The sequence below is a fragment of the Falco naumanni genome, chromosome 2 (genome assembly GCF_017639655.2).
Source record: "Falco naumanni isolate bFalNau1 chromosome 2, bFalNau1.pat, whole genome shotgun sequence".
Classification (NCBI taxonomy): domain Eukaryota; kingdom Metazoa; phylum Chordata; class Aves; order Falconiformes; family Falconidae; genus Falco; species Falco naumanni.
In genome coordinates this window covers 17,359,433-17,368,630 of record NC_054055.1, presented here as the reverse complement: position 1 = coordinate 17,368,630, position 9,198 = coordinate 17,359,433, and positions in this window count along the sequence as shown.

The window sequence follows — 9,198 nt, the reverse complement described above, 5'->3', positions numbered from 1 at the left end:
GAAACACTCCCGCAGTCACTTCACCCACCCTGCCGCCCTGGCTGAGCGCTTCCCGTGGGGCTCTCCAGGGCAAGTCACACAGCTCCATGTGGGATGATGGAAACCCGCCCTGAGAGGCCATATGCCTTTTTGCTTGTGCAATTTCATCTCATTACTCAGTTCCATCTTCCCAGACTTCCCTAAACAATTTCTCCTTTTTCCTGCTTGCAGGCAGTTTGAAGTATGAGGTGTACTTTTTCAGTGCCTGTTTCTGAACATTGCTACCTATTTAAGGCACTGAAGCGTCCAGTGTGCCATGCTCAGTGGCTGCGTGCACGGTAAGCAGTAACGATGGTGGGGAGAAGCCAGCAAAATCCATCCTAGCTGGGCTGGCACTGGTTTGCCCATAGCACATGCCAGCACACTGCTGGTGTCATCACAAGGGGAACTGGGGGCACAGCAGTGCCCCAGGGCAGCTGTAGGCAATCCCGCTGGGCTCAGCCCACGCTGGTCCGCTGGCTTAGACCAAGACAGGGGTCTGGCCGACCCGTGGTGCCCAAACCACTGAGCCATCCAGGGGAACAGCACAAAAACCAGCTTTTCAGGAGACCCAGAAAACTTTACACCAGCAAACCCACTAGTCACACCCCCTCACATCAAGCCTGAGTGATATTTTCTATTTGCATACGCCATTCTATGCTCAATCCCCAACAAACTAGATGGAGTGTTAGTACTAGCCGCCTCTGTACTAGTACAATTCTTAAGACCTCTCCTCCATAAATCCAAACAATGCACAATAACCTTCCTCCCCCTCTCCCAACTACTACTCTGACTCCTCGTCACCAACCCCTTTGTCCTAACATGAGCAGGCAGCCAACCTGCAGAACACCCATTCATCACCATTAGTCAACAAGCCTCCCTCACCTATTTCACAATCCTTCTAATTCTCCTTCCCCTCACCGGGGCCTTAGAAAACAAAATCCTTAAATACTAAAAACATTCTAATAGTTTATAAAAACATGGGTCTTGTAAACCAAAGAATGAAGACTGCCCATCCTCTTAAGAGTTCCCGCCAGCCCTGAGCTGGCATTTTTGCACCAAGTTATCCTACAGCTCCCCCAGCTCCACCCACAACTCACTGTGCCCCCCCATCCCCCCATGTATAATAGTGCATTAATATATTTACCCCATTACGTTGCAACTCAACATAGTAAATACATCTAATGTATGTACTGAACCCATCGCTGCATAACCGGGCATACCCCCTACCTGCAGCCACCTATTTTGTCAAGGATTATCTAAGTAATGACACACGGAATATACACTCTATCCCCTCGGACTAAATCCATCTCCCTCGACTCTATACACTAATAATTTCTCCAGGATATGACAGCGCTCCAGCCCATACCATGAATGGTAGCAGGTCATAATACTTAAATCCTTTCTTGCCAGACCGGTTTCAGGTATCAGGTTATCTACTAATCATTCTTCTCGAATGAAATCAACATCTGCCGTTGCACATAAGGCCCTGCATGATTAGCTTCGGGATCATTCTTTCCCCCTACACTCCTAGCACAACTTGCTCTTTCGCACTTCTGGTTCCTCTGTCAGGGCTATAACTTGCCCATTCCCCAAACCTCGCTTTTCCATGAGTCATCTGGTAGGCTATTTATCAACTGTTTAGTCCCTGATTATGGCATTTTCCCTCTTTAGCACTTGTTGTTCTCTTGTTCTCTTTTTTTTTTTTTTTTTTTTTTTTTTTTTTGGGTGTCTTCAGGCTGCCCTTCCAGTGCACTGGGTAAATACAATCTAAGACCTGGGCATCACGCAGTCGGCGGTCTGTTACTCAGGAGCTACTGAATGAGATGGTTTGTGTGTTTGGGGAATCACCTTGACACTGATGCACTTTGTTTTCCACTCCGTTACCCCCGCTAACACTGACACGTATTGCTGTTTATGAATGTTTGTCAGACGTAGCTTATCACTCTCTCACTCCCTCTACTTTCCCAAGCAACACCAGTAACCTCTTCACTATTCTATCCCACTCAAAGCCACGTTTATTTATTCACCATGAATTTCATCATGTTCCACATGTTTTCAGCGCTGAAATTACATGAATAAATGACACCCCAAAACTCTCATCCTTTCTCCACTAAAACTTCAGACAAGGCCACCCCCCTCTCCCAAGGCCCAACACGTAACACTGAGTGAACAATGAACAAGTCCCTGTAGCTTACAATAAAGCATGGCACTGAAGGTGCCAAGCAGCCTAACCTCTACACCAAGGGACAAAAGACTTAGTCCTAACCTTACCGTTGGTTTTGGCTCGACATATACGTGCAAGTATCTGCAGCCCACTGTAAATGCCCTGAACCTCTCACCAAGATGAAAGGAGCGGGCATCACACTCATCACAGTTGTAGCCCCAAACACCTTGCTCAGCCACACACCCACGGGTACTCAGCGGTACTTAACATTGAGCAATAAGAGTAAGCTTGACTAAGTTATAGCAACACTCCAGGGTTGGTAAATCTTGTGCCAGCCACCACCGTGGTTACACAAGGAACCAAAACCAACAGTCACACGGCATAAAGAGTGAGTCAAGGGTTATCACAACAACTGGGATCAAAATGTAACTGAGCTGCCGTAAGCTGAAGATGCCCCCAAAGCCAACCTCAAAACGATCCTAGCACCCCTGACTAATCAAACCTCACGAAAGTTAGGGCACAAACTGGGATTAGACACCCCACCATGCCTAGCCCTAAATCCTGATGCTTGCCCCACCAAAGCATCCGCCTGGGAACTATGAGCACAAACACTTAAAACCCGAAGAACTTGGCGGTGCCCCAAATCCACCTTAGGGAGCCTGTTCGTTCTGTAAACGACGACCCACCATAGACCCGAGCCCCCCTTGCCAAGGCAGCCCACACACCCTGCATACCCTGCCACCGGCTCACCCGACGGAGGGCCTCGCTGTGAGCACAACAGCCTACTCCCGCTAGTACAACCAACAGGTCAAGGTATAGCCCATGGGGCGGAGGAAATGGGCTACATCTTCTAGACCAGAATACTCATGGTGTGAGTGAAATCGCCCCTGGAAGGTGGATTTAGCAGTAAAGTGAGACAATAAAGCTTGCTTTAAGCTGGCCCTGAGGCACGTACATACCACCTGTCACCCTCCTCACAAGTTACTAACCATAATAACTAACACCCCTACCAGCTGAAGATGAGGTAAGCTGTAACGAGGTAAGTGTACCAGAAGGTGTACTTAGCACACCAAGATGTAGCTATAAAAACAAAGCATTCAGCTTACACCTGAAAGATATCTGCCACACGCCAGATCATCTTGAAAGCCACACTCTAGCCCAACCTACAATGCCAAAAGCTAATTTAAAAAATCACTCCTCTACTTAACTAAAACATTACCTTAACTTAGTATAGGCGATAGAAAAGACCCACTGGTGCAATAGAGTCCTGAACTGCAAGAGAAAGATGAAATAACAGTGAAAAACTCCAAGCAACAAATACCAAAGATACAGCCTTGTACCTCTTGCATCATGGTTTAGCAACAACCACCAAGCACAGCGAACTGAAGTTTGCCCCCCCAACCCCAAGCGAGCTACTCATAAGCAGCTACCCCCGAGCAAGCTTGTCTCTGTTGCAAAAGAGCGGGGTGACTTGCTAGAGGTGCAAAGCCAACCGAGCTGGGTGATAGCTGGTTGCCTGTGAGACGCATCTAAGTTCACCCTTAGTTCTCCTTCGAGGACACTCGACCCAACCTACACAAAATGAACTAAGAACAACTTAAAGGAGGTCCAGCTCCTTTCACAAGAATGCAACCTCCCCTAGCAGGTAACTCAACCACTGGTGCTGTGGGCCCTCGGCAGCCAGTGCCCTCACCGGCGACACGACCCCCTCATAACACGCACGTGGAGAACTGCTGTCAAGTGTCTTACCCATCAGCTGGGCATGATCAGAGGACAAAGCCCATCCCCGCCCCCCATGAGCACGGGGTTTGCGTGCCCCTGTACAGCTGTTAACAGCCATTGCCACGTTTATTAGGGGAAAGTGGAGGATGTTGCTTACATGTGGCCCACATGCCCACAGGAGAGCGAGCTGGGGTGTGGGTCCCAGCGCAGCACATTAACCTCAGCACCTCCCTTTCAAATGGCTAATTTGCTGCTCGCTTTTGGTCTTGCCAGAGCTCTTCTTTCCCCTCCAGATTTTCTGCTTTCCCGTTCTTTTCCTCCCACTGAAGTTGTTACTAAATATTATTCCCTACATGTATTCCCTTGTATTTTTCCAAGCTGAATCTCGTTTTATTGTTTCCTGCTCATATTTCTTGCTTCTCTGTAGGTCCCTTTGTATTATTTCTCTGTCCTCAGTGGGGTTTGCAACATTTTCCTGCCCGGGATCACTTGCAAATGGACTGAACTTAGGCCTGTACCATCCTTTCTCCCCTTCCCCATCCGCACTGAATGGAGCCAGTTCAACAAGACCCTCCCTGGGGGCTGACAGTGCTCCCTGTCCTGTAGCAGAGCATTTAATCCCTGTGCCAGTATTTCTGTGCAACCTGAATGGTGCTGTAACAGCCTCCCACGCCTTAGCAGCGGGGAGATGCCCACCACACTGGACCACGTGGTGGTTCATGTGGCATCATGTGAGCCAACACCACGGCGTGGTTGCTTTGCACCAGCCAAACACCATCAGCATTTTCCCACCTGCGGCAAGCCCTAGAGGTGAGGCTGGCATGGGTGATCTCTCGGCTCAGTGCCCTGGGGCGTGCCAGTGCCCACCTCCTGGGCTGGACCTGGCCCTGGGCACAGCTGCCCCTTGGGGAGCTGCTACAGCCCTGGTGCAGGGCTGGTTTCTCCCTCCCTGCTGCAGAAATACCCCTTTTGGTCACAACACTTATCAACTTGTAATTTGCCCACAGAAATGCTGTTGTATTTGCTTGGCTTCATTTGTTCTTTGTATCCGGAGAATCTCAGCACACTGACCCCAGGCTTTTTTCACTTGGCTCATGACCCTGCACTTCTCACCTTCTCCAGCTCCTCCACGCTGGCTTGTCCATGATGTTTTCCCTGGGTTTTGTGTCTCTTCCATCTCCTGCCTGCCCCAATGCCAGCCCTATGCCCTGCAGGGAGCCGGGCATCACGGCTGCCAAGCTGGACCTCTCACGGGGGCAGCTGCGCTGGATGGGGGCAGCTGGTTAACAAGGCACAGCTTAATTAGGAGGATATGTGCCCATTCAACATCAAAGGTGATGCCTTCCTGGTTTTCTAAATACTGAGAACAAGTAGGCAAGCATTTCACTAGGCATGGCTGAAAAGTTGCTAGTTGTTTCAGAGGCTGAGTATCCGCTTACTCCCTGATTTTCATTAGAAGAGGGAAGAAAAGCCTCTCTGGAGCGTAATGGGAATCACAGCTCTCAGATTGCATGTGCCTCCAGCATTGTACTGCTCACTGGCTTTGACAAAGGAAAGTGAGTTTACTTTTTTCTTAATATTTATTGATTTTGGTGGTTATTTCTGATGAGATGAAACCACACAGGTAACAACCCAGTCACCTTCTGCATGGGCAAGGCCTGGTGGGTATGCACAGCTCTCCACGGACACTGCCTCCATATCTTGCCTGCACTGTCAACAGTATGGCAGGAAATATGAAAGATAACTCACCTTAAACCTTGAAAACAGAATCTTGTCTGCCGTCACAGGCTCTTTTCACCCATTTAGGCTCATAATAGCGAAAAGAAAAACTTCAAATATTCATGAAAGAATAGAAATAACATCCTTTCTTCTCAACGTGATAGCCCCTCACTTTCAGGTAAGCAATCCCTTGTTTGCTGTTATCAGTCCTTCAGAAAACCTCAAACAAAATCAAGGCAAACAATGATACATCAAACTGAAAAACATTAAGTCAAAAGATGAGTTGCCTTGCATGAAGCCTTCACTGTGTTTAATGCTAAAGCAGCTCAGGGCACAGCCCAGGCTGACACGTCTTTGTAGGCTAACTTGAAAACAAAAAAGTAGGAAGGCACCACTTTGGATCCTATCAATGCTATTAAGCTGGGGTGAGTGAACATCATGTCAGATGGCAATATTAACGCAGTAATAAAATAAAATGACTTACCTATCTCCCTCCCAGGATATTGAGTAACTTCCTTCAGTCAGTCTCGGAATGTACTTTGAAGGTTGGCAAGGACAGTCTGGCAGAGTGCCTGATGCTGGTGGGCACGGAGGCGAGCTTAGCTGGGCCACAGACTTCCCGGAGCTCGATGGGGCTGCAGCCACTCGGACCAGAGCAAGCCTGACCCATTACAGGACACGGCTCCTCCAAGGCGAGGATGAGAGCGTGTTGTGCAGTCTCTGCTATGATTTATTACCTGAATGGTAAATATTACCTTATGCAGCTGCTAATTCTCTCAATATTTGCTTTTTAGAGAAAGAATCCTATTGACTTCACTTACCAGACAGTCTGCACATGATTGTAAATGTCTTGCTACAGGGGAAAAAGTGATTCTCAGTTTACATCGGTGCAAACCAAAAGCAACTGCTGCAGACCTACTGTCCAGTCAGAATCAGGCTCTCGGTTTAAAAGGTAAAATGCTACCTTTACTATGTACAGGTAAATAAGTAAAGTCATTATACAAGATTTAGTTAACATGTACGATACAGGTATGCCGTTCCAGCTCTGATACCAGGCACATCCAAAAGAGCTGACGCTAGGGCCACATTAAATTGTTTTTCCAGACAAAGGCCGGTACTAGCACGCTTGCAGGCAGTTCCTTCCACAACACGGAGAAAGGGAGCGGGGAGATGGACCAGCACGGTTACAAAACCAGTGCACTGTACGAACCCAACCCATCCCACAGCCCCTTTCTTCCAGTCATCTTCTTTCTGAGGGACCAGGAGGTGTATCTGCTGCCTGTACTTGTTACCAGCAAGCACCACCAGCTCCACAGCATCCATCAGGACCAACAAACCAGTCTTGCTTGTTTTACTGTGACAGCTGTGCTGGATGTTTGTGATCAGGCTGTAGGTCAGTGCCAGCCAAGCCATCAGACACAAGGTGATGTGAGAGCCGAGGCTCCCAAGCACTTCACTGTAGGATTTAAGTGCCAATACAATACAACTTGAAAACTCGTAGCTTCATCACTCAAGGCCCCACTTCAAGTGACCCAGCAAGCTCAGTGTCCCCTCCTGCTCCAACACGACACCCTCAGGGGCAGCACCTGATACCATGAGAAATGCAGAGGGGAACCAGGACCACTTCCTTCCACCATCACCCCACGGTCCATCAGATCAATCATGGCACAAAATGCAACATGAGTTCCCTCCTACCAAGCTTCCTCATGGCACGTGTCCCATCTGAGTGTGGCCACGGCAGCCAGGTCTGGCCAGCGTGGCTCTCCATTCCCACCTGGGCAGCCCGCTCACCACCTGCCCTTAGAGCTCCCTCCTCAGCATGGACACCCAAGAACCAGCAGTGGCTTTCAGTGATGTTTCAAGCCTCGTTTCTCTGCATCCCCACATTCCTGCTAAGGAGGAAACAAGAGGATACCCACTACTCCTTCCAAGTTTCAGGGGACCTACCTGCTGCACCCCACATGCTGGGGGAGCTGGAAGAGACACAGGGCTGTGCTGGAGGAAGGGCTGTGCTAGGTGGCTGGGTACTGCCGCAGCCCGCGCTCGCAGAAAGGGATTATGTTTCTGAAATCTTCCTGCTTAACATTCCTCAACCAGACCTTTCTCAGTTACACTTTCATTTTTTAATGCTCCCATTTCAGACTTGAGCATTAATCTACGGGTTTAGGGACTTTGATTCTCCTTTGGTCTGGTATGAGGCACCGAAGTCTGCCGGCAACGGACTTAACAGCTGCTCCAGCAAATATTTGGCTCTGGGACATGAGCATGAGACGCTCTCACAGTCTTGCCTGTCAAACTGTTAGAGGGAAAGTCTCTGAGGTGATTAGTCAACTAATGTGTCTAATAAGGGGTTTAAGCAGCAATCCATTATATTTAACAATTCTGAGAATCATTTCCCATTGTACAAGAAACAACAGTGCAGGCAGCAGTCAGCTACGCATCAAGTTCTCCCACCACCAACTGAATGAAGCTCATTCAAGTTTATCATCAATTTTCCTTTGGCATAATTGATTGCCCAGATGTGCAAGCAGCTTTTACATACAGCGAAGTTCCTGCTGCTACACGCTTGCGGGCTAGACTGCTGCTACGGAGGCCCAGGGAAGGAGCAGGCGTTTACCGCAGCACAACAGGGATAAACAAGGTCATCGCTCACTTTTTATTTCTCTGCAAAGGAAAACAGGTACTAGGTCTGGCTTCTGGGATAAAAGTGTTTTGAAGTGTGCTTAAGCAATGACTTGTAAAGGGAAAAGGGGAAAGTTGGCCTACACCTCCTTTTTTGTTTCCCAATTTAAAAAATCCAGAAGTAATTTGTTGTTTTAGAAAAGTCTCTCTATGCTCTTAAAAGCGGTTCTGTTGGCAATCTATAAAGAAAAAAAAACTTTCATCAAGTTATAGCACCCTAAGGAGGAAAAGTTTTAGCCAGACTATATATAAATATGCATTTAGTTCCTGATAAAATGTTTAATTCCAGCATCTAATAATATTTGCGACAAAAAGATCTCTTTGTTAGAGCTCATACACTTTTACTTTCTGTAGGGCTCTTATAAAGTGTGTTCCCCATGGTTACCAAAAATTGAGTAAGGCCAATCTCTGAAAATTTAACTTCAGCTGTGGCTCAGTATCACTCCTGACTCGGTGCACATGTGATGGTTTTTCTTAGGAAGGATGATGCTGTTGCCTCGAGTTGGCTGTGCCCTGAGCCCAGCTGTAAGACCGAGCTGCTGAGGCTCTCCAGTGTGTCACCCTCCAGCTTCCCGGCAGGTCCAGCATGAAGGACAAGGTGGTTCACAGCTCGCTATGAAAAAATACTCGTTAAATGAAACGAACATACTGTAGCAGAGAGGATCACAGCACATGTCCCCCAGAGCATATGGATGCACAGCTACTGGCGACACGAGAGCCTTTGTGCGGTGCTTCATGCTGTCGGTCTTGCTTGAGGCAAGTGAGCTTGAGAGATGCTTCTCCAGGTGAGGCAACGCAAGTGAGCTCAGCAGCGTCAGCTCAGCACCATCAGCGGGAAGTGGACGTGATATTCCTGATCAGGCAAAAGCAGGAGAGATCCTGGCCCTGCA